The 25821-nt window shown below is 40.9% G+C and overlaps 1 protein-coding gene across 2 annotated transcripts in view; it reads left to right on the top strand.

The window, feature by feature from the left end:
* Window positions 1–25821, top strand: part of TSHZ2 (teashirt zinc finger homeobox 2) — a 509991-nt gene that overhangs the window by 148095 nt on the left and 336075 nt on the right. The gene's annotated exons all lie outside the window — the stretch shown is intronic.

The raw sequence follows: 25821 nt of genomic DNA on the forward strand, positions 1-25821 counted from the left end.
TAGAGAATTTACCAGTGCATTCATGGGTTAAAAGAGATATCCAGGTAGAGGAGCCAAATGCTTTTTCAGGCTTATGCTGTATGGGTAAATGGTTCTTATGAAGCAGTGTATTGATAGTTTTGAGGGTTCATGGGGGAAGATTTAGGAGAAATTTTGCAAGAAACAGATAGATTTTAATTTTAGGGGGGTGGGATGGGAAGAAGAGTTAAAATATGACCAAAAGAAGAAGAAGAAGAAAATCCTAGTGTCTTAGGTGAGGTTCACTGAAGCAGAGCCTGAGGCAGGGATTTGGGTGGTAGTGATTTATAGAAGGAGAGATCGCAGAAAAAAAAAAAAAAAAAAAGCATGTGAGAGAGTGAGGAAAGCAGGACAGGGCAGGAGAAAGAGTGGAGGGAGGGTGTGGTCTCAGGGAAAATCTGACCTTGGTCTGACGCACAGGCAGAGGGCTCTGGAAAATAAACTCCAGGGGAGCTGTCCTCATTCAAGGCAAGGGGGTTGGATACGTGTATCCCAATGTCAGCCAATCATCTGTTATGGGTGTCAGACAGGTTCCTTAAGCTCCTAGGTTGGTGACTGCTATCGGCCTCTGGGGACAATCTTCTGGAGGGGGGAAACTGTAGGCAGCCAGCAGCCACCACTCAGAATAGCCATAGAATGGCCACACAAGAAAGGCATCTTGGGGGTGTACTAGTCTGTTCTCACATTGCTATAAAGCAATACCTGAGACTGGGCGATTTATAAAGAAAACAGGTTTAATGGGCTTATGGTTCCACAGGCTGTACAGGAAGCATGATGCTGGCATTGGCTCAGGAAGCTCACGATCATGGCAGAAGTTGAAAGGGGAGAACACATATCCCATAGCTAAAGTAGGACCGAGAGAGAGAGAGAGAGAGAGAGAGAGAGAGAGAGAGAGGAGAGAGAGAGCAGGTGCTGCACACTTTTAAAACAACCAGATGTCACAAGAACTCACTATCATTAGAACAGCACCAAGGGGATGGTGCTAAACGATTCATGAGACATTCACCCCCGTGATCCAACCACCTCCCACCAGGCCCCACCTCCAACACTGGGGTTCACAATTAGACATGCAATTTGCTAGGGTGACAGATCCAAACCATGTCCGTGGGGTACTCATTGAGTCTCCAGCGCATAGATTCTCCCCTTACCAAAAAGATCTATTTCTCCACAGAAGAAAATGCATACATTCATTTAATTATTCATTTATTTATTCAATAAGAGCTGCTATGTTCTAGATATTCGTGTTCCATCAATGAGTATACTGGATCTGTTGCCAGTTGCCATCAAACTTAAGCAAATAGGGATAAGATACAACTTAACGAGACATTGTAAGACGTGATGATAAGTGCTACGGCAAGGGAAGTCAAGTTCTGTGGGAGCTCAGAACCCTCAGTGCAGTGAAGGGGAGAGAGCCCAGTGCTATACTGCGTAACATGGTAACGATGAACACATATGACTGTTGAATGCTGGAAATGTCACTAATCCCGATGGAGGTAAGCTGTGTGAATACACATGGACTATCAAGATGTCATATGCAAAAAAACAATGTGAAAGGCCCCATTGATAATGTTTATATCAATTCTATGTTAAAATAACAACATTTGGAATATATTAAGTTAGATAAAGTGTATTATTAAAATTAATTTTACTTGTTTAATACGGCCACTAGAAAACGTTAAATTGCATATGGGGCTCACTTTGTATTTCTGTGGAATGGCACAGGTCTTGGGGCTTTGTAAAGCTTTATTTCTTCCCTTTGCATCACAGAAAACCTCATGGCACAGCCTGCTAGCTAACATGGATGTCCACCGAATATCTTCTCATGATAAGGAAGATGTAGCCAAAAGGCTCTAAATCTAATATTGAGCATTTCTAACTGTTTGAGACTCCTATGTTTTGTTTTGTTTTTAATAAGACCCTCTAATTACGGATTCCTGTTTATATTTTCCTCTGGTATTCAAAGGATTACAAACATACAATTTCCCTCCCACATCCCATCTAGATAATTGGAGTTTGATTCAATAGTGTCTCCATCCACCACGGATACAATTCTCATTTCATGATTCCTTTTTTCCCTTCTCTACATGGCATGAGCATGAATATGAATCCGTAGGTTCCAAAGTGAAAAGGCAAAAAAATATATAAATGGTTTGAAGTGCGCCTCTTTTCAAGTAATTTTTTCACCTAACCTGGTAAGATGTCACTCTACAGAGATTTCACAGCACAGCAACACTACAAAGTATGATAATCGTTCAAAACATAATTGAAAGATTTCAAAAGTTGAACTGGAAGCATTTTTGTCAGAGTTTATTGCAACTATTTTGTATCTTTAAAAAAAAGTTTATGAAAGTTCTGTGACAAGAAGATAAATTATGGAACTGTAAGAACGGGGAAATAAATGCATTCTGGAGACTGTCAAACACGGCAAATGACGAGAACATATAATTTTAGAACACAAAAAAATGTAACTAAATTTGAAAAATTGCATTAGTGTATCATTTTCTGTATATGAGCCATTAGAGGGAAAAAGTGGAAATTACACCCTGTAACAAAGTAAAAATGTTTTCAGTGTTTAAAGGCAATTTTGTAATACTGCTACTATTACTTAAACTCTTACCTCTTATAAAAATCCAAAGACAGGACCCCTGGTGATATTACCTGTGTCTTAGGCAAAGAGCAACAATTTGAATTCCATTCAAACACATTTGTATTTTGCCAAGTGCTATCAAGCCCTGAGTTGCATAATTTGCCATATAAGTGAAATAGATACTTTTCCTCTGCACATTTATCACTCTCCTGTGGGCTTCATTACTGACAATCAAATCATAGAAGCTGTACAAAATTGTCATGATGCACTTATTTTCTCATGATATTCGATACAAATAGTTCTTCTTTACAAATGGCCTCTATTTTTTTCTCTTTGCCACAACATTTTTGCTGTCTTTTCAGACTCTTAGTAAAGTTCCAGTGATCGACTTTTTTTCCCCAGCAAATAGGTAGGACTCTTTGGAAAACACATATTTCTATTTGGGAAAAAATTAAAAATGCTTCAGACAGACAAAATCAGTATTGTTTACAAGTAGTTCTTGTACTGTTACTCCGGGTGCGTGTGTGTGTAGCATGTGAAGGTATTTGTGAAAACAATGATTCTGTCTCAAATTGTCTTCCTTTAGAACTCATATACATCTCATTACTAAATCATCTTAAGGATTAAATACAGGGCTACGATATCCTAAATTTGTAATCCAGATGCCCCAAATCCAGTAAAAATAAAAGAAAGAAAAAAAAGTAAATGAGGCAGTGGGCAAGAAATATGTAGCCCTCATTGTCTAGCTTTTATTTTTCCACTTTTCAGAGGATTATGAGTACAAGTAAGTTTCAGTCTACTCTGAACAATGATGTCAGGCAGTTGATACTGCACCTGTAATTGGAAAGACTGCAGGGAGCAGTGGGGACTGTGGTAAACCGAAGATGCGTTGCCTCTAGGGGGAGCAACTGCACTCAGCTCCTGTTTCGTGTTACTATGTGGGATGCTGTTTCCCCCTTTATTTCTTTTCAAGAGAAGCCAAAAATCTGAATTCCTTTCATTGAGGGACAGATATTTTCTGATTTTTAAAAGTTGATAATGTTTTATAAAAGTGTATAAAGTCCAAACAAGCCAAAGAAAACACTCTTCCCAGCCAGATACAGCCTGAAGACTGCCAGGCATGGCTTTTGTGGAAGAGACTTCTCTGCATTTCTTGGGGAAGTCAAGGTCATTACACAGGAGTAGTGGAGTCGGTCCTGAGTCTTGTTGTCTCTCTTCTGTCCCTCCCAGCAAGTGATCTATTGGAAATGAGATAGTCTATTGATAGATGTTGCTTGAAATGTCATCTATGTTAGCTGCAAATATTCCACTTTTTTTTAGCAATATAGGTGGTATTTGAATGTTAGAAACAGTGGTTTCTGGCTGGGGATGGTGGCTTATGACTGTAATTCCAGCACTTCGGGAGGCTGAGGTTGGCAGATGAGTTGAGCTCAGTAATTAGACACCAGCCTGGGCAATGTGGTGAAACTCTGTCTCTACCAAAAATACAAAAAATTAGCCAGGTGTGATGCATGCGTCTGTGGTCCCAGCTACTTAGGAGGCTAAGGTGGGAGAGTCAATTGAGCTAGGAGGCAGAGGTTGTGGTGAGCCAAGATCATGCCACTTCACTCCAGCCTCAGCGACAGAGTGAGACCCCATCTAAAAAAAAAAAAAAAAAACTAACAGTGATTTCTTCTATCATCAAAAACCATCACAGCATCATCGTCATCAACATCATCAGCAGTATCATCTAGTTGAGTATGTTTTAGGGCAAAAAATGAAAGATCTACAAATAAGACCACTTTTATCTTCCAGACTTTGATTTAATTTCTATTTCTAGCACAGCAAACAGAAGGCATTAACTTTAATCTTTTATAGGGTCCTCTTTCTCTAAAGTTGAGCCAGGAATCTAGAAAGTACTCCAGCCCATGGTGTTTGGAGGAAAGAGGGGGCAGCTCTTTGGAAGGATGTACAGCTGGTTGGGTCACAGTGACACATTCATCACACCAGTCAGGATGCTCTCTGTGGTGTCTGGGCCATGCTTGGAGGACAGACATTTTTTGGCAAAGCTGCCTCTGGTATCATGGCTGCCTAGACTTGCCAAAGACATTGAATCCCTGGGATGTTGGCTTCCATTCGCTGAGCAGTTTCTCCTCCTCCCTCTTCTCCTAGCCAAAGTGGAATCTCTTTTTCATCTGGAATTGGTGAGGAACAGGGCATGAGGAAGACCCACGCTCAACCCCGACTTCTGATTAAATGCATTTTCTTTTATTTCTGTTCCAAATTCTCTAAGCTTCCCTGGAGATTAAACTTTTGCAAGTAAAAACTGAGGGGAGGTACTGGATATTTCCGATTTCTACTCTGCCACTTCCCTTCCCTGACATAAGAAACACCACCCATAACTACATGAACGGGTTGAAGACAAAACACAGATTAATATCTCAGAGAAGTATCTCCCCACAGTCACAAATCTGGCTTTCTAGATGCCTTTCCACTAACTCCATGCTGGACCTCATCAGGTATTGTCTCATTTATTTTTCGAAGCAACCTCTATGAAGTAAATATTCTTATCCATATCATTTATGTGTTGACAGGACAGTGCTCCATAACCGATACCTCCGAATCTCAGTACCATGAACTTTAACATTTTTTTAGCTCACCAGTCTACGGAATACAGATGACCTGGGCTAGAACTGGGCTGATCTCAGATGGTCCTCTTGATAAATCTATGATCAGCTTCCATGAAGGATTACAGCCTCTGCCTATCTGGACTGGGATCCCTGACATGTTCAGGAGATTGACTGGCAGTTGGCTGATCTAGGACAGCCTCAACTGTGATGGCTGTGACAAGTTGGTCCCATATCACACATCTGTAATTGTGTAGCAGGCTAACCGAGGTATTTTCTTCTTATAGCAATGGCTGAGGGGGAAAGCGTGAAAAAGTCCATGCAAGTAAAGCATTTTTCAAGTTTTTGTTTGCACCACACTTGCTAACATCCCAATAGACAACACGGCAGAGTCAAGCCTACAACCGGAGGAGGAAGACACAATTAAGTTAGCTGGCAAAGGGCATAGAGAACTGAAGTATTGGGGCCTATAATACAAGCACTACCCCATTTCCCAAATTATGGGACTGAAGCTGGAAGAATGAAACAATTTGTGTAGGATCAGAGCCTGAAAGTAAAGTGGCTGGGCTTTGAACCCATACATGCCTGGCTCCAAAACTGGACTCCTAAGTGCATGATTCTACTGCCTATTTTTTTTTTTTTTGAGACAGAGTCTCACTCTCTTGCCAGGCTGGAGTGCAGTGACGTGATTTCAGCTCACTGCAACCTCAGCTTCCCAGGTTCAAGCCATCCAGACTCAGTCTTCCGAGTAGCTGGGACTACAGGCGCACGCCAACACACCCAGCTAATTTTTGTATTTTTAGTAAAGACGGGGTTTTGCCGTATTAGCCAGGATTCTCTTGATCTCTTGACCTTGTGATCCACCTACCTTGGCCTCACAAATTTCTGGGATTACAAGCGTGAGCCACCGCACCGGCCTTCCTTAATTTTTTAAAGGCGCTTATAAAAATAAGTCTCCATGTTAATGCAGCATATTCCAGGCCAAATGGAGTGTTGGGTAATTGCCTGCTTAATATGGTTGATAGAGAAAGCAAACTTCAAGCCAAAACACCCTAATTTCCCCTAAACATATGTAATCATCTTAATTTTCTCTTTTCCTCTATTGACATAGCTTAGGGAAGACAACTCCTTTTTAGCACCAGCCAGTGTTTCCCTGGGAAGCAGCATGCAGGAAAATATGGTTGGCATTCTTTCCTTCTAAAAAATGCATTTTCATGTAATCCTGCTATCTTCCCTGGGCCAGCCCTTCACTACCCTCTGGGGATCCCTTTTGCTTGACTGTACTCTTTTCCATTGGGTTTGAACCCCACTGCATATCTGCAGTCAGGCTTCTATTGGGCAACTTGGGACCCAGGTTTAGTCCCAATCACTTGAATCCATTTGGAGGCTGAATTTCATTCTGATTGAGCAAACTGCCCAAGCAGTGCTGATGCATCTGGAAGGACTAAGTCACTGATCAGTGAATGGTTTGTTCCAGAGGGCAGCGTTGTCCTGATCTGAGAGACAGATCACATTTTTGAAGAGCTAAATGCAAACCTGGCATCAGGAGGAGTTCTCTCCATGTGTCGGCATGACCAGGAATTACCCACTTTTTTATGGGTGATTAGACTTTTTAGAATATGGCATGAAGCCCTGGTAATAGGCTCAAATTATAGTAACAGTCATCTTACAGCAACAAAAACTTTTTAAACTTTGCCATGTACCAGGACCTACACTAAACTCTTTCTTTACATTTTATCTTCACGACCATCCTAAGATATTGATGTCACTACATGCCCGTTTTCCACCTGAAGACACTGAGATGTAGGTGACTTCTTTCCCAGGGCCGCACTGACAGCCCAGAAAGTGACACACACAGCCAGAGAGTCGGCATAACACATGGTCATTATGAAATTAGCAAACTTTGTCTGTAAAGGGCCAAATAGTAACTATTTTAGGCTTTGCAGACCATGCACCAACTACTCAACTCTGCTGCTGTTTAGGGGAAGTAGCCACCACAAATAATTTGTAAGCAAATAGGTGTGACTCTGTGCCAATAAAAATTTCTTTACAAAAGCAGGCAGTAACCTGGATTTGGCATCACCTTCAAGCTATATCGTTTTGGGCGATTTACCCAACCTCTCTTGGATCACAGTTTTGTCGTCTCAAAAATGAGGATGATAATAATCATAATGATTCATTTGCAGGGTGATTTTGAAAAGTAAATGAATGTTGCAGAGAAAGCTCTTGTTTATATTGTTCCTAATGGCTTATTATTGCTAATTATTTCTAATTACAAAGAGATACTGTGAAAGGCCATAGAGGAGAGAAGTCAAGAGCAAGTCCTCCTTAGGCATAAGTCTCATTTCTCACCATTACCTGCTGAGTGACCTTGGGCATGTTACTTACCCTCTCTGAGCCTCTGTTTCCTTTTCTTTTAAAGTCAAATATAGTAAAAGGATGAAACTCACAGAATGATTACAAAGGTGAAATGAATGTAATGCCTGTGAAGCTTTTAGAACAGTGCCTGGCACTCAGCAAGCACTTTCTGGGTGCTTGCTGTATTACTCTTATTGAATAATCACAAATTGAGCCCAAGGGGGCCTGGCTTCCAATCTCAGGCTGTTTCCCACCGTATGTTCCTGCAGGGATTCTTAAGTATTTCATATTATCAGGCAATCCCCTGGTGGTCTGCTGATGTCTATGGACCCCTTTTTGGAATACCATCTTTGAATGCATCAAATATATAAAAGATTACCCAAACACCTAATTATACAGGAATGCAGTTACCAAAATATTTTTTAAAAACAAATTTTGACGCAGTTATAGATGTGCTTCTTTATTAACACATTAGATAACAAAATCTATCATTGGGCTTAATAACTACTACAACTTTGAAATAGCAATACGTGTCAGCAATATTTCAATATTGCTGCAACAACTGTAATGTGATACGCAGGTATCTATGGTTTGTATTGGTGCTAACGTCACAGGCCCCATGACTTGGTGGCTACATTTATGATAGCAGAAATGCTAAATTTCACGTAAAGGTTGGAAAAAATAAACCTCTGGGTTTTGTTTAAATGCACATTCATGAAATTCCCAAATTCATGGGACTCTTGACAATGTCCATAAGTCCCAGGCCAGGAAAGAAGCCATTTTAAATAATAATAAACCTAAACAACACTAATGCCCATCCACATAAATAGTCCTTGCATCTAACCTTGTGCACAACCATAGATTAGATCTGGCAGAGCGATGTCCACAAAGAAAGCCAGTGCTTTCTATGCCTGTGTGATCACAAAGCATTCATTCATGGGTATGTGAGCGAGAAATTAGGAACTGCCTTGTACCCTAATCTGATGCCCTACAAGGGAAAAGATTGTCACTGGGACTAAGCCAATGAGAGGTAATAGAAACATGGTACCACTGACCTCATCCAAAAAAAAAATAGCTATTGTCACCGGGCAGAGATGCTGAGCATCTGTAGGTTTGGGGAGAAATATATTTGTTAGTGAAATGGAGCTTACTCTGGAGTGAGTAAAGGTGAATTATTTGTCATATGACTAGAGGAGGTTTATGCAATATAGTATTATTGAGCAGGGCTATTAACAGAGTGAATTGCTATTGTGACATGCCATTAAATTGTTTTTAGTGTCCACAAAGGTATCATTCAGGAGCTGGCAGGGTTAGTAACAGAGTTGTATTTTTGGTGGACAGCAGTAGATCTTGAAACAAAATAGCATATTTTACAAAAAAGTAAAACATGACCAAAGCTGAAAGTCTAGTCAGAAGTAGTCATTTGCAGCTACTTGACAAGCACCCTGAGGATCTGAACAAGGCTTTCTGGATCCACACTGTTAGGTAGTGGAGGCTGAACTCTGGGTGATCCATCAGGAAGGGGAAGTGAAAGAAGTGAGAGGCAGAAAGAAATCTGAACCCTGGGCTCCTTCAAGGATGCTCTGTCTGGTCCGTGAATGTACCCCCAACATTTAGCAGAGAGATTGGCTTAATAATTTTTAGCTGAAGGAAGGAAAAGGGGTAAAAAAAGAAGAAAAGGAAGAGAAAAAGAGAGAGGGAGGCAGGAAAGAAAGAGAAGAGAGAGAATGAACTAGCCAACCAAACTACAGATGGTATATTGATGATATCTATAGATGCATGTATGGGTTTGTGCGTGCATGAAAACGTATTTATTCGTTTGTTACTTTTCGATACATACTCATTGAGTGCCTACTAAGTGTTGGGCACTGCGTTCAGTGAGACAGAAAAATGTGTTCAATGAGACAGAAAAGGACGAATCTCCCAGAAGACTTACATTTAAGTGAGGGATTCAAAGATAAACAAGGATTGAAATAAGCTTACTTCAAGAGAGTGCTAAGTATTATGAAGAGAAAAACAAAAAGATAAAAACATTGTAGCAAGGGAGAGGGTAACTAGAAAGAAGCTGTGGCTGGGCATGGTGGTGCATACCTACAAACCCGATGCTTCAGGAGGCGCAGGTGTGAGGATTGCTTGAGGCCAGGAGTTTGAAGCGAGCCTGGGCAATGTATTGAGAGGCTGTCTCCAAAATAATTTTTTTAATAGAAAGCAGGAGCTATTTTGGGTATGATAGTGAACCTGAAGCTGAAACCTTGATGACAAGGAACAAACCATGGAAAGATTAGTGGAAACTGATGTTTGGCCGAGGGTGACCCACATGCCAGGCATGTGCTCAGTTCTTTGTAGCAATCTAGTAGAAGAATCTCCACACTAAGATATATGTAAAATTATATCCAGTGAAACACTGGTAAAATAGTGAAAAACTAGAAACAATAACAATATCTAATAATAAGGAAATATTTATTTTTAAATATAATATTTATATTTATTATCATATAAATAACATATTTATTTAAAAGTTAAGTCAGTAATATAATATTTAAGTCAGTAATATAATAACTTTTATTATTTTAAAGCAACAGTTCCCAAATTTTAGTTATTTGCACACCATTTTCACAATGCACCATAGCTGTACTCTTTATTTTTAATTTAATTTTTAAATTTCGTGGGTACACTGTAGATACATATATATATGGGGTACCTGTGATGCGATGTTTCATTTTAGGCATGCAGGATTGGTTATTTTTTAAATTGTGCAATGGATCATCGCCTACCATAAAAAATCCATTTTTACAAAATGAAAGGTTTCCATATATTAAGTAGGGAGAACTTACAAAATAGTACGTACATTATAATCTATACCATACTATATCCACTTAGAGCTAAAATACAACTTTAAACGAATGTAACTATAGATAGATACTGTTGGGTAATATTGTTATTATATTGTTGTGGTATGATTTATCATAGGCAGTGGCCATTTTTATATTTTACCATTACTTCCAGATTTTCCTTATGGAACATGACATTTTTACCAGGAAAATACACACACACACACAATGAATGAAGGTCCGTGTTGAAGGTCCAAGTCTGGCCATCAGTCTCTGCAGAACAGGCCTTGGTTAACCCTCTGCTGGATGAGCCACCCTTTTCTTATCCTGGCATCCTTCTGCTTGCCTTTAGTTTTCAGCACAAATTCCTGATCTGATTCACCAGGTTCCATGTAATATGTATTACCAACCCTATGTTGACTATTTCAGAAAAGTTCAGTGCCGCTTTTATACTCGTTTTCCTCTGAACGGAAACCAGCAAAAGGTGTTCTTAGAGATTGGTGATCCTGTTTCTTACTAATTCCCATAAAGGGAAAGGGAGTGGTAGCAAAATTTAAAAAAAAAGAAAAAAGAAAGAAAGAAAGAAAAGAAAAGTAGGAAAAGAAAGTGTTTAGTTATGTATGGTTGATAGTGGCTCAGTGCATTTACATATTACAGCATTTACATATTATGACAGTTGTCAATTTCTTAGTGCTAGATGCTGGGAATCTAAATCTGTGTAAGACTCAAGAAGTGGTTGTGTGTCTTGCCTGTGAACTGTGTCTCAGAGCTAAAAGAGAAAAAAGAAAAAAAAGAGTCATGGGAGCAAGGGGGAGCATAAGCCAAATGTAAGTTTTATTTGTTGTTGTTATTCAAGGTAACTGGGTCAGCCAGGTGCGGTGGCTCACACCTATAATCCTACCACTTTGGGAGGTCAAGGTGTGTGAATCACTTGAGGCCAGGAGTTCAAGACCAGCCTGGCCAAATAGTGAAACTCCATCTCTACTAAAAATACAAAAAGTTTGCCAGGCATGGTGGTGCAAGCCTATAGTTCCAGCTACTTGGGAGGCTGAGGCATGAGAATTGCTAGAACCAGAAGGTGGAGGTTGCAGTGAGCTGAGATTGCTCCTCTGCACTCCAGCCTGGGCAATAGAACAAGACTTCATTCTCTCTCTCTCTCTCTCTCTCTCTCTCTCTCTCTCTCTCTGTCTCTCTCCATATATATATATATATATATATATATATATATGTATATATGTATATATATGTATGTATGTACGTACGTAATATATATGTATATATGTATATATATACACACATGTATATTAATATATATATTCATTTTATTCTATTTATTTTATATATAATTATATATAATAAATTGAATAGAAAAAATATATATAATTATATATATAAAATAAATAGAATTTAAAAATAGAATATAATTATATATATAATTATATATAAAAAATAAATAGAATAAAATGAAGTAACAGGGTTGACTGACTTCAGAGGAATGTGTATGCTGAAGGGCAGTGTGGTTAACAGAGAAGATCTCAGGCGCTGGATTCAGAGTTACCTGGGTTCAGACCCAGGCCCTGAATTCATCAGCTTTGTTACCTTGAACAGAGACAGTCATATTTAGCATTTAAAACAGGCTTCCAGCAACCAGACACCAAAGTTCCAATCGCAGCTCAGTAATTTCTAGGTGTGCAATTTTAGGCAAGTCACTTAAAGTCTCTGCACTCCATTTCTGTGCATGCAAAATGAGTGAAATGTGGTTTCTTTTTCAGAATCAGAAATATCATGTGCTATTAAGCCTCTGGCACATGGATGATACTTAAAAGTGGTGACTAATATCACTTTCAGTGACGGTGATTTCATTTTATGTATGCGTCTTGCTAAGAGGAAGAAAAATAAGAATATGAGGAAGAAGAAAAGTTAAACCAAATTAGGTTGTTTATAATGATTTTGTCAAATGGAGAACTCCTAAATGTTTTGCTGTGTGTGTGTGTGTGTGTGTGTGTGTGTGTGTGTGTGTAACACAAGAAAGTCACCAGGACATCTGTGTAGGCATGTGTGTGCTCCCTTCCATATTGGATTACATGTTTTAAGACAATAAATCAGTGAAAGAAAAGTAATCAATAATGCATGCTGACAATGTGATCATGTTTATTAAGAAGCAACAGCCTTGTCGTCTTCATTTTCTTCTTCAGTGCTTCTCCTCTCTAAGGGTTTGCTCTGCAGGGACTCCCTGCAATCTAGCTGGAGGCCATTCTCTAATTCCTGTTTGCAAAAATACCTGCTTTGCAAAAAATTCAAAAGTTGAACACGTGGGTCCTCTGATGAGCCTCCCATCCAATGCTGGCCATCATGAGAGATGGCTTCTCACCTATGAACATCGGGAGAAGCGCATGGCCCCACTCCACACCTGCTTCGTGTTTATACTTTCCCACTCTCTGTTCTTGCTCCTGTCTTTCTGCTGTGAGTTTTCTAAGAAGTACCTTTAGGCTTCTAGATGTTGAAAAGCCAACTTTTTTTTCCCTAGAAATTTGCAGCTGCTAAAACCAGACGTTGACATTAGTGCCTTATGACATCCAAAGATTTTAATTGGGGTTGCATTTTAATCTGTCACTCATTCGCACTTGAATGACCCCGAAAAAAAAAAAAAAAAAAAAGCCACACTAGCAATCCTAGTCTCTCAGATGCCCGGAGCAGAATTTTGCTCTGTAAAATTGAAGAGTGTTGCATATTGAGAAAAAGAGAGGGAGCGAGTCAGGTTGAGAAAGTGGGAGTGGTGAAGGAGAGTAGAGGGAAAGGGACGGTAAGAGAGGAGGAACTTGCAGGCGGCAGCTGGGAGCACCCTGACTGGAGTGGAAGGAAATCCACGTGTTCCTCAGCCTCAGCCTTGTATCACCTCTTTGAAAATGTAATGACAAATCCGACCCGGGCAGTAATGTTCTGACATACCCTTTCCTCAAATGTCTTGCTGTCTGTGTCCTAGGTTTTGAGAGAGGGCTCTATCTTTTTGTTTGTTTGTATTTTGAGATAGAGTCTCACTCTATTGCCCAGGCTGGATTGCAGTGGCGTGATCTTGGCTCACTGCAACCTCTGCCTCCAGGTTGAAGCAATTCTCCTGCCTCACCCTCCTGAGTATCTGGGACTACAGGCAACCACCACCACGCCTGGCAAATTTTTGTATTTTTAGTAGAGACGGAGTTTCCCCACATTCGCTGGTCTTGAACTCCTGACCTCAGGTGATCTGCCTGCCTCGGCCTCCCAAAATGCTGTGATTATAAATGTGAGTCATGTTACCCAGCCCTGCCCCTAATTTTTATCATCCTCAAGTAAAACGCTAATCTTAGAAAACCACAGAGGTTCCCCTCTGTTTCTCTCCATTCCTCTTCCTAGTATTATACCATCTCTTCTTCCCAAGACCTGCATCATCTTGCTGCAGGTGTGTGTACTGTGACACCTTATCATTGAATGCCAAGCCCATTGTGCTTAAAAATTTCACTAAATAGTGAATTACCTGTGTGTAGAATCCATGTTTAGTTACCTTGTCCTGACATAAAATATCAGGATTTGATGTTCCCTCTGGCTTACCTCTGACATTCATTTTTAACTTAATGTTTTGTTTTATTGCTTCCCTCATTCCCTCTCTTCCAGCCTTCCTCTCTCATTCTCCTTCTGCCATTTTCTATCTTTCATTGTGCGTATCCCTTTGTTCTTTCTCCTTCTTTTCTCTCCCTGCTAGCATTTGATTAAGTTACAAAAGCAGCAATATCTATGTTTTTAATATCATTTATGACATGGCTTTCCTGACCTTCCTTTTCCCTCCGGGGTGGGAATACAGCCCCTGGATTCTTTGATGGGTGATCACTCTTTGACACCCTAGACTCCAACTTGCTCATCTTGTTCCAACTGGCTTCAGTTCATTCCATGTTGACCACTGCCATTGTTGACCCACACGATCCCCGTTTGTTTCTCCACTTGGATCCTTCAGCCAGGACCTCTGAGCTGCCTGTTCCTTGCCTTTGATGTGCCTCCATTTCCTGTAATTAATCTCAGCTTTCCCACAGCTCAGTGGCACATGGACAGCCACAGGGATAAGGCACCCAGTGCCAGCCAGCTCTAGTATCTCCCCACTTGTACCCATTCCTCCTGGTCTTTCACTTTGGTAGGCATCATCTTGCCCCAGAGGTAGCACATATGCATGCCATGCAGAAAACACAGCACTGACTTCTGTTAAAAGAAAACCGAACCACCAAAGAGTGGGGTAATGCTAATGGCAGGTAGTCACAGTCTGGACAGGGAGCTTTGCTGGGCAATTTTACTTAAAAATACATATTTTTGCATTTTTATTTATGCTTAGTTCTATGTATATTCGGTGTTCCAAGAAAAACTAATAAAAATCAACTAAACATCTAGCCATTCCAATAAATCCTATCACATTGCCAAATATAGTATTGGGAAAATTGTCCTAACTCTGTCATCTCTGTGGTATCAAAAGCCAGTAACATCTGTGTTCTTGATTTGTTCTTATCGACATTCCTGACACTGACTGCGGGGTGTGTTCCGGACCAAAGGATCTGTCTTGCCTAACCCTTTGACCAATAGAACAAATAGATTGGAACAGTCTGTCCTTGTAAGGGTTCTTTACAAGAATGTTGTCCTTGCATTCTTTGATAGATTTTTTTGCCATTTTTTCTGGAAAAAAGAAATAGGCCACATGTTTCATGGGCGAGACCTTGATACTATCTGGAGGCATAGATAGCCACAAAAGTACTTTGAAAAATTAAAGACATTCTATTCATTCTCTTCTCTAAACAATTAAAGGCATTCTACCTCCCCCATGAGTCTCAATTTCCTTGCCTAAAAAGTGGGCAAAAGTCACTAGGCCAAACCAATAGCAACTTCTGTGAGTAACCCATAAAGAAGTGCTCCAGGCCGGGCGCAGTGGCTCACGCCTGTAATCCCAGCACTTTGGGAGGCCAAGGCAGGTGAATCACGAGGTCAAGAGATCGAGACCATTCTGGTCAACATAGTGAAACCCCGTCTCTACTAAAAATACAAAAAATTAGCTGGGCATGGTTGTGTGTGCCTGTAATCCCAGCTACTCAGGAGCCTGAGGTGGGAGAATTGCTTGAACCCAGGAGGCGGAGGTTGCGGTGAGCCGAGATCGCGCCATTGCACTCCAGCCTGGGTAACAAGAGCGAAACTCCGTCTCAAAAAAAAAAAAAAAAAAAAAAAAAAAAAAAAAAAAAAGTGCTCTGAAAACCCCAGGATGTTCTATCAATGAAAACACTGGGCTCCATCTTCATTTCTATCTGGAAAACAGAGCAAATTATTATATTTTCTTTGAAGCTGTCTATAAGAAGTGTTTGGCTGGATTAGCCAGCTAATGTTAGCAAACCATGTTGAGATATTAAATTAAAAGGTTTTATAACCAGGAAAACAATATATAGTTTTTCTCTGACATTGTAGAATGTTTAGTGTTCATTTAACCTGGAGCATGGCACACCTCAATATAAATTTTCTCATGATTTAACACTTTTTATTGTCTCTGCTTACCACCTGAAATAAGGTAGTTGGGCATTTGGAAATCTCAGGGTTTTGACTTGTCTGTGTCTTCTGAAGAAGATGCATCCTCTACATATTACACAGCAACTTGCTTGGCTCACTTAATGGTATAGCACGGATACCCTTACAATTCAGCAGCTCCATAGCTACATGAACAACTCTGTGTTTTCATGCACACACACAGTACAAAATTTTACATAATCACAATCACATTATATGATATTTGCTGCTTTTATATTTTTGTTGGTCATCATGTCCCTCTTTATATACTGATCCTTTCACTGTTGGCCCCAACCCACACCCACTGCACCCCTCTATCCCACCACGTCCCATAACCCAAATCAACAACTTAAAGAGGATGTTCACACTTTATGCCATGGGAATATAACCTGTTTGTGACATTTATGCTCTTTTTCTCTCCCAGCTATCTCTCCCCTGACAAAGAAACACACACACACATACACACACACACACACAGGTTGTGGCACTGCCTTTTTATTTTCTAATCTATGTTTATGAAAATGGCAAGCATCTTCCAAGAATGAAGACCTCAAATTTGTGTTTAGTGGCTTTTCGTCTTATTTTTTAAATTACCAGGTGGTAAAATTGACTTTCTCCTGTGGTGTACATTTTTATGAACCTCCATCCATGCATAGGTTTGTGTTATGGCCACAACAGTGAGGACACAGAAGAGCTCCATCACTCCAGAAAACTCCTTCCTGCTTCCCTCTCCAGTCACACCCTCCCCCGACCCTACTCCCTGTCAACCTTTGATTTGTTTTCCATCTCTATCGTTTTGTCTTTTAGTAATGTATATAGATAGAGGCCCGCAGTAATTAACCTTTGGGGACTGGCTTCTTTCATGCAGCATAAGGCCTCTGTGATCTGTACTAGTTGCTGCATACATCTGCAGATTGCTCCTTTGCATTGCAGAGGAGTGCTCTGCTGTATGGAAGTACTGCCATTTGTTGATGGGGTCTCTCAAGAGTGGAGATTTCCTGTGGTGCCAGTTAAGTTTGTTTATTTTATTTTATTTCATTTTATTTCATTTAATTTCATTTTGAGACAGGGTGTTGCTCTATTACCCAGGCTAGAGTACAGTGGTGTAATCATAGCTCACTGCAGCCTTGACCTCCCAGGATCAAGCATCCTCCCACCCCAGCCTCCAAAACTGAGGCTGGAACTGCAGATGTGCACCATGCTGGAACTACAGGTGTGCACCACCATGCCCAGCTAATTTTTTATTTTTTGTAGAAATAGGATCTCCCTATGTTGCCCAGGCTGGTCTCAAACTCCTGGATTCAAATGATCCCCTGACCTCAGCCTCCCAAAGCCTTGGGATTACAGGCATGAGCCACCACACCCAGACAATATGTTTGTTTTATTATTCCATTTCTAATACTTCAGTTTGAGGTAGTGAACTAGTGTGTTTTCTGCAACTTGTAACAGAATATCTAAAAGTGATCAATTTATAAGGAAAATAAACGTGCTTCTTATAGTTACAGAAGCTGAGAAGTCCAAGGTTGAGGGTCTGCATCTGGTGAGGGCCTTCTTGCTGATGTGGACACTCCACAGAGTCCCAAGGTAGCATAGAACATCACGAGGGGAGGGAGCTGAGTGTGTTAAGGTGCCATGTGCAAGTCTCTTTTCCTCTTACAAAGCCACTAGTTCCACTCCAATGATAACCCATTCATTCATTAACCCTTTATTCCATGAATAGATTCAACCTCTTCAATACCTCACCTCTCAATACTGCCAGGTAGGGGACAACATTCAAACCATAGCAAATGGAAAGTGTGTATTAGTGCATACATTTACCAAATAAAAATACAGAGAAAACCAAGGGGTGGAAGAGCTAGTTGTTAAGGGAACTTAAAATTAATTTAAGCTTAAATGGCAGACAGACTACTGGTAATAATAACTCCTCCCACCGTGTATTGGCTACTTGCTGTATGTCAGGCACTGTGCTGAATGCTTTATGATCAATATTTTATTAACTCTCTTAAAGCCCACTTCAGGAGACACTCTTACTTCTATTTTATGGAAGACAAACCAGTAACATCAAAGTAGGAAAGTATGCAATCCTCCCTCCCAAACACTGGAACTTTCTATCAATTTGTGCTTCTCTTGTTGTGTTAAGAGTTTCAAGTCTCTTTTCACTCAGTAGTTTAGATAAACTTGATATTATAGTTTCCTTTCATTCCTCTAAGTGATGCAAATTGCTTTACCCAAAGAAAGGAATCACATTACATTATTACAGGAAAAAAAAATCTACTGAAGAAGAAGGAGAACAAAGATGTTTGGCTTTTTTTGCCCCTTCATTTTTCTTTCTACCTGATTAAAATGACTGTTAGGATCTACTTTTCCCTTCTTTCTTTTTAAGTGAAGATATTCTGATCTTACATACAAAAGCAAAATGAAGAAAAGAGATGATGGGTTATGTGGCTTAATGGATTGATATCATCTAGATGATTCACAGAGCAGGGAGGGTAGTGTGTCTGCCCTCCTCTGCCTGGCCCTGTGTGTGTGGGGACGGGACTTGGTTCTGAAAAATTAAAACTACATGAAATGAACCAGTTACCTACTTCCATTTCCCACTGTAGTTATCCTGGTTTGCCTTTATCATTGATAATAACAATTCTGTAGCTAAAAATCTAAGAATTAAATTTACAAAATACCAAGAAAGCTGCTAATAGAAATTTTTCTTCTATTAGCTATGTAGCATCCACAGCCAGGCAGACAGATGGATAATATATTCGTGTTTCTTTTTTTTTTTTTCCTTTTTTTTTCATTCCAAACACTGTATATCGAGTAAATCGTTTTTCCCAGGAAGGATCTTGCTGGCTCTGTCACCAAGAATTCAGCTCCTGCAGCTTACATAACTGTGCGTTAGGCTCTGAAGAACTCAAGATTCCAGCATCTGTGAATGACGGATATAAATGGAATCACTTTGTAAATGGCTGTCAGGAACTGCCCCTCCATTAAGGAGCCACGTCTAGCTCATCACAATTGCCACCATCCCTCTCTCCCCCATCTAATATGCTGCTAAATCCTGTTTGGTCTACCTCTGCCGTGGGTCTCAGATGAGTCCCTCTCTTCACCCCCACTGCTGCCGCTTCATCCAGGACTTTGTCACCTTTCAGATGTATTCACCTCATCACCCACTGGCTGGTCTCTGTGCATCTGGCCCCTCACAACCACTCTTTTTATTGGCAACAGGAGCCTCTTTGTAAAGCAAAGCTCTGACCCGATCACGTAGTTCCAAAAATACCACAGATCCCAGGGCTCCAAACGATATTTCCAAAAGTGTAGTGGATAAGATGCTTTGGGGGAATACACAAATGAATATATTTTATTTGAATAGTGGTGGTATTTTTAGAGCTATCTTTTTAAAAATAAATATAATGAAGTGCTTTTTTAAGTGGGCTGCTTAAAAAAGAAATCCCCAAATCAGTAGCTAGCCAGGACAAAAATTGTGACGGTGGTCCACAAATGACTGGCGTTTGAAAAGCATTGGCAGAAGCAGAAAATCGAAACTCCTTTGCCCATCATGAACAGGACTTCACATACTGATTTCTCCAAAATAGCAAGTGGTCACCTTCAGGCCTGCCGATTCTCCTTTCCCACCAGCTTTTCAACCAGAACTCTTCCCGTGCTCTTAACTCACATCCAACACTTGGCAGTTTTGTCAGCATACTGAGTACTCTCTTCCTCCACCCACCCACCCCTGGCAACATATGTTCCTTTTATCTATTCTAGATTGTATTTTTCTACCCAGTGAACTTCAGTATAACCTTCAAAACCCAGTGTACATGTGCCAAACTTTGAGATCCCTTCTCTAAGTCCCTCAGATAGAATTCACCAGGCCTCTGTGCTGCTACACTCTGCTGATAACATTCAACACTTGATGTTCTGGCTGTTTGAGTCTGTGTTTCCTTCAACCCCCAGCATTAAGGAACTCCCGAGACAGGGCTGTGCCCAAGTCTCTGTTTCCATTGGCCAGCAGTAGGCATGGTGCACAGAAAAGGGATCAAACGTTTTCTGAACAAATGAGGAAATGAATAGCTAAGTAAATCAAGGCAGGTTCAAGGGTGTCTACAAGACAGGGAGGTCTCACACACAACTCATCTGACAAAAGGAATTAATCACAACACACCATCCTCCCTGCTAAGTGGGTCTGAGAAAGTTGTCCTGACCATGTTTCTCAAGCTATTTACCCACAACTATCTTTTCTTCTTTAAATTACTCTGAAACATTTATCCTTAGCAAATGGTGACACAGCTGCACAGATGCCTTCACGTAACACTCATAAGACTTAATATAACTGCCTGCTCTCTACCTCTCCTCCCCACCAGATTCTTGGCTTCACCAGAGCAGAGACTAAGGCTATTTTGTTCATTGCAGTACCACCTGCTAGCACAGGGCCTGGCTTATAGTAAGTGCTTGTTATTTCCTGAATAAATGGCATCTGAATACATATTCCATAAATTTATTTGGCCACCAGACTATCTTGATTTTTCCTTGCAGAAAGAGACTGGGCAAGGTGAGGTGGGAAACCTCCCAGAGAATACGCCTTCAAAGCCAGCACTTTCTTTAAAAAGTATTTGCCCTGTATTTACTCTGCCCTGCTGTGGTACTAGTTGCCAGCCTGGAGTAATTTCCTTCATTCCCTGAATTTCCACTGTCTTCCCAATACAGATCAATCTAATTCTGTGTTGCTGGCCAGCATTTTGCTTCAAGTGGCAGTGATCAAAAGTGGAATCTTTCGTGTCAGATGGAGGGCTTAGCAGAGTGGCTGGCACATGGTGAGGCCTCAAAAGTGCTATTATCATTACAATCATCTATCATGATGTTTACACTCCTAATGATAATAAATGCCATGTGCAAAAAACTTGGTTCTCTTTTTCTGGTTCCTTTTATCATTTTATGTCCAGTCCTGAATCCATTCGACTGTTCATTAGGATTTGCACTAAACCATACCTATCAGTGATAGCAGCGCTAAGAAGCAGCTTTTTTTTGCATGTTTCTCAGCATCTAATCATTTTAGGACCTTTGCTACAGAGATTCTCTAGTCCCAACCTCTTTGTTTACTTATGCATGTACTTTTTATCTGGCCATTTTTGACCTCACAGGATCTTAATGTTCTGAGTCCTTCATTAATTCACTCAACAAATATTTACTGAGTGCCTACTATATGCCCAGGCACTGTTCTAGGCTCTGGATGCACAGTGTTGAACAAGACAAAACAGGTTTTACCCTCATAAAAAGTTCACTCTAGTGGGGAGAAAGACAGAAAGAAGAAAAAGGGGAATAATACATACATAAATATATATGTAATATATATAATATGGTGATATACTAAAATATGTTCATATAATATAGCAACGTATTTAAAGGATAGAGGGGCAATCATGTAGGCCTCAACCTCAGTCACAGAGTCAGTGGCTTCTTCGTTTAATTACTGGTTCTGACCCCCACGGCTATATTCCCTGGGCTTGCCAGGTACCCAGCCAGATCTGTAGTATCTCATGACCCAAACAAGCTTCCTGCTAGCCTTTGTATGTTTCCAGTCTTACCACTCCTCAGGCTTCCCAGACCTTCTTCCGTTGGTGGCTCTGATCTGTGCATCACTCTAGGCAGAGGGAGAGTTTTGGGGGCAAAGCATGCCAGGAAGAATCTGTCCAGAAAAGGGGTGAGTTGAGGGAAGGTGTGGACAACAGGTACTTCAAGGTCTTTCCCAAACTGGTCTCTTGCCACCATCAGTCAAAAATGAAGCCTCGTGGGTCTTGCATATCAAAGGCATGCTTTAGCCACAGAGAACTTTCGGGAAGTTCCTCCTTGCACTGTGGAAATATTATTTAGCACAGTGTCTTAAATGATGTAGGTGGTATGGGACTATTTGTTAAGTGTTTGGGACCATCAGAAGCTGACCACCAAAGGGGTTCTGGGAATTTCACTCCATTGATAGGGACGGTGAAGCGAGCCACGTGGGTATCTCTGCTGTCCCTCGGCGGATGGAGGACACCTGTACCTCCCAAGCAGACAGCAGAATGAGCTCCAAGGAGCCACCCCAGGCCAGCAGCCAGCCTCTGGAGCTGTCTGATTCTTCATGGCCCTTCTTCAGACTGGTGAAGGCTGGGAGCCTAGGGCATCATTAGTATCCTTCCATCACTTCCTCATTAGTTCTTAGATAGTGTTTTAATGACAGCTTGAGAGGCTCCGCATCCTGGCCTCCTTCTATTTATGATCCCCACCGTGTTAATGTGCACTTAATGAGAAATTCTTGTCTTGCTTGTAAATCCTGTAGCCGGCATTCAATTTATTGACAGATGTTTGCTTGGATCTCTTTAAAATTACTTCATAAATCTTCCGGGATAAAAGGCCTCAAGTTTGGTTATTAAGACAGGGCCTTGTTGACAGTTTCATATTTAACTGTTTAGAACTCAGCTGTCAGGACTGTAATGGGGTATACAGCCAAGGGGCACAGGGCCTAGGTGCTGTTTGCCACGTTTTCTGTGCGCATCCGGGCCCTCCCTGGTGGAGTGTGTCTACTGTTCCTGTAATCCCCACAGTTAACTTCTCGGTGACCTCGCTGCGCCTTGCACTTACTCATTTAGCCTATCAGTGTGTCAACGTGATGAAGTGTTCCTGCTGATAGGCGCTAAGGGCTGAGTAAGCCACAGTGCCTCCATCACCAGGGAGACGTGTTGATGGGAGCCCAACGCTGAGGTCGCCCTTCCCACGGCAGCCACCAGGCACCAGCTGGAAACCTGTGGGCTTCACCTCCCTCTGTGGGTAGGAGACAAGCGGATTGGGGGATGACGGCGGGGGACTCTGCTTGGAATCTTTAAGACCACACTCATCTTTTGTGGCCTTGGACTTTTCAATGCCATCCTAAGTCAAGATTTTTTGTTGTTTTGTCGTTGTTGTTGTTGTCGCCCATGACAGAAAACTCACCTCATAATGACTTAAGGAAAAAGATAAACGAGAGGAAAGATACTTAACTGGCTCATGTGATTGAAGTGTACAGGGGAAACTGCCTTCAGGTCAGGTGCAAGGGGTAAGGTAATTCTGTTTCACTCTCTTTCTAGGGTCCTCCTTCCTCTATATTAGCTTCACTCTCAGATCCCGTCCTGGCCCCAGCAGCTCCACAGGGCTTCCAGGTTCAGTCCTAGGAGAGCAGAAGTCCACGTGCTTCTCTTCCAAATGTGCAGGAGGAAAAAAACGAATCAAGTCTCATTGGTCCTGTCAGGTCACATGTACAGGCTTTAGCCAATCACTGATCAGAGGTGGGCTATGTTCTGATTGGCTAGATCTGAGTCACGTGATGTGTCCCAGTGTACGCACAGGAATGAAGATGAGGCCATCAGACATTCTCTAGAGGAAAAGTGGAATCGTGTTACCTGAGCCGGTCAGCACTAAAGCAAATGTTCAGATGCTCTGATCAAGTTCAAAACAACAGCCTGCTTTGTCTAATGCTTGCAATTCATTTTGAAAAATTGTTATACATAGGCAGCCTCTGAGCTGAACTACGGAGGGTGTGACCTACTCATTTGTAGCATGCATTCAAAAGATTAAAATTCCAGAAAACCCCGGAGAGGCCAGGCCATTGAGAGGTCCTCTAAACCCACCCACAAGCCAGTAACAGTATTAGGATGAAAAAAAAAGAAAATGCCCCTTTTAACACTATCACAAATCAGCCCATTGCATGTAAGACGATAATGAACACTCGGGCCAAAAATAGCATGTTTTTTGCTTACTTGCGGGTGTCTTGTCACGTTGCATGGCTTGAGCTGTGTCAGATCGCATAGAGTAACTTTGCTTAATCCGGTGCTGACGTGACCTGCTGCTTTGCAGCTCTTAAGTGTGTAGGGGCTTTTCTCCTCAATCCATTCTTCGTGTGTGTGAGTGCTGTTTACCAGATGAGGCATATGTAAATACTATTTGAATTGAAAACACATCTACCATTTAAGCTAGAATTTATTAAGGGGACTATGGGAGGGAAGGAACAAGAAACACACACCCCTACAGGCCTCCACAGGAGACTCACTCCTTTGCCCCAGAAGATGCCATGTTTACTAAATTCTGATATTCACGGTTTCCTATGTGGAAACTTCTGAAAAGTTTAGGGCACACTTATGGCTGACAGCCAGAAAGTAACCTTGGCTATGATTTTCTTTTGGGCCAACTCCTCATACCTCTGAAAAACATATTCTTCATTTAAAAAAATGTAATAATCTGGACTTAAAGTTGCCTTACAATGTAACTGCCCAAGGGGTTCTCCTTGTCCACTGCCTAGAAAGAGCCTATTTATCAAGACAGGGGAGTTGCAATAGAGAAATAGTTTAATTCACACAGAGCTGGCTGTATGGGAGACCAGGGTTTTATTTTTATTCAAATCAGTCTTCCTGAAAACTCAGGGACTGGGGTTTCTAAGGATAATTTGGTAGGTAGGAGGTTGAAAAATGGAGAGTGCTGATTGGTCAGGTTGGAAATGAAATCATAGGGAGTTGAAGCTGTACTCTTACACTAATTCAGTTTCTGGGTAGAGGCCACAAGACCAGATGAGCCAGTTTACCCATCTGGGTGGTGCCTGCTGATCCATCAAGTGCAGGGTCTTCACAATATCTCAGGCACGGATAGTAGGTTTTACACTAGTGATATTATCCTGAGGAGCAAATTGAGAAGTTTAGAATCTTGCAGACTCTAGCTGTGTGACTCCTAAACCATAATTTCTAATCTTGTGGCTAATTTGTTAGTCCTTCAAACACAGTCTAGTCCTCAGGCAGGAAGGAGGTTCGTTTGCAAAAAGGGTTATCATCTTTGTTTCAAAGGTAAGCTTATAAACTAAGTTCCTCCAAAAGTTGGTTCAGCCTATGCCCAGGAATGAACAATGACAGCTTGGAGATTAGAAGCAAGATGGAGTCTGTTAGGTCAGATCTCTTTCACTGTAATAATTTTCTCTGTTATAATTTTTGCAAAGAGAGTTTCAGTAATAACAACAGCAAACACTTAGACATTTGCCATCTGCCAGTTAAAGTTTAATCACTGTATATGTTTTAACTCCATCAATCCCTACAACAGCCCTATACTATTAGGTATTATTATTATTCTACTGAGAAAACTGAGGCACAGAGATGGAAAATAACTGGCCTAACAACCCATAATATTCATGGATTTGAGATTTGAGCCCTCCCAGTCTGACTCCCGAGCTGTGCTCCAAATACTATACTATGTTCCTTATACTATGAGGTTATGTGGATAAACACACTAACTCAAGATTCATGCCACTAAATAGTATTACATGTATTAAAATGTATGAAAGATGATTTAAATATATATAATATAATAACATATAACATACAATAGAGATCTATAGGTAGCCTAACATATATGTACTTTTAAAAACCTTCTCTTCAAAGAATTGAGTCCAGATATAATAATTCACACTAATAATAATGCTTGTTAAAAGAAGATGAGACAGGAAACAATGGCAAAATTAAATTTTGTTAAAACAATAAAATGAAGCAGGGAGAAATATAATTTCACAAGAATGTATTCAACTAAAATTGGACTGAAATTTTGGGCTTGAGGATCCTAAAAGATACAGCATGGGAAAAACAGGTAAAAAGTTACAATGTTGGCCTCATCCCAAAGTTCAAAGCCCATGCCTGTCTCTCAAGACAAGTCCAACTGAAATTTCTCTCATGGTTCCTGCGATCAGGACATGATGGCTACTGAGGAATGTCACTTTCTTTTAAAGGAAGAGAGTTGGAGGAGGACCAGGGCCCAATAGAAATCCCATGCATCAGTGCCAAAATGGCAGACCCACTCTCTCTTCTTGGGAAAGATAATAGGG

Source organism: Saimiri boliviensis, chromosome 9 (genome assembly GCF_048565385.1).
Source record: "Saimiri boliviensis isolate mSaiBol1 chromosome 9, mSaiBol1.pri, whole genome shotgun sequence".
Taxonomy (NCBI): Eukaryota; Metazoa; Chordata; class Mammalia; order Primates; family Cebidae; genus Saimiri; species Saimiri boliviensis.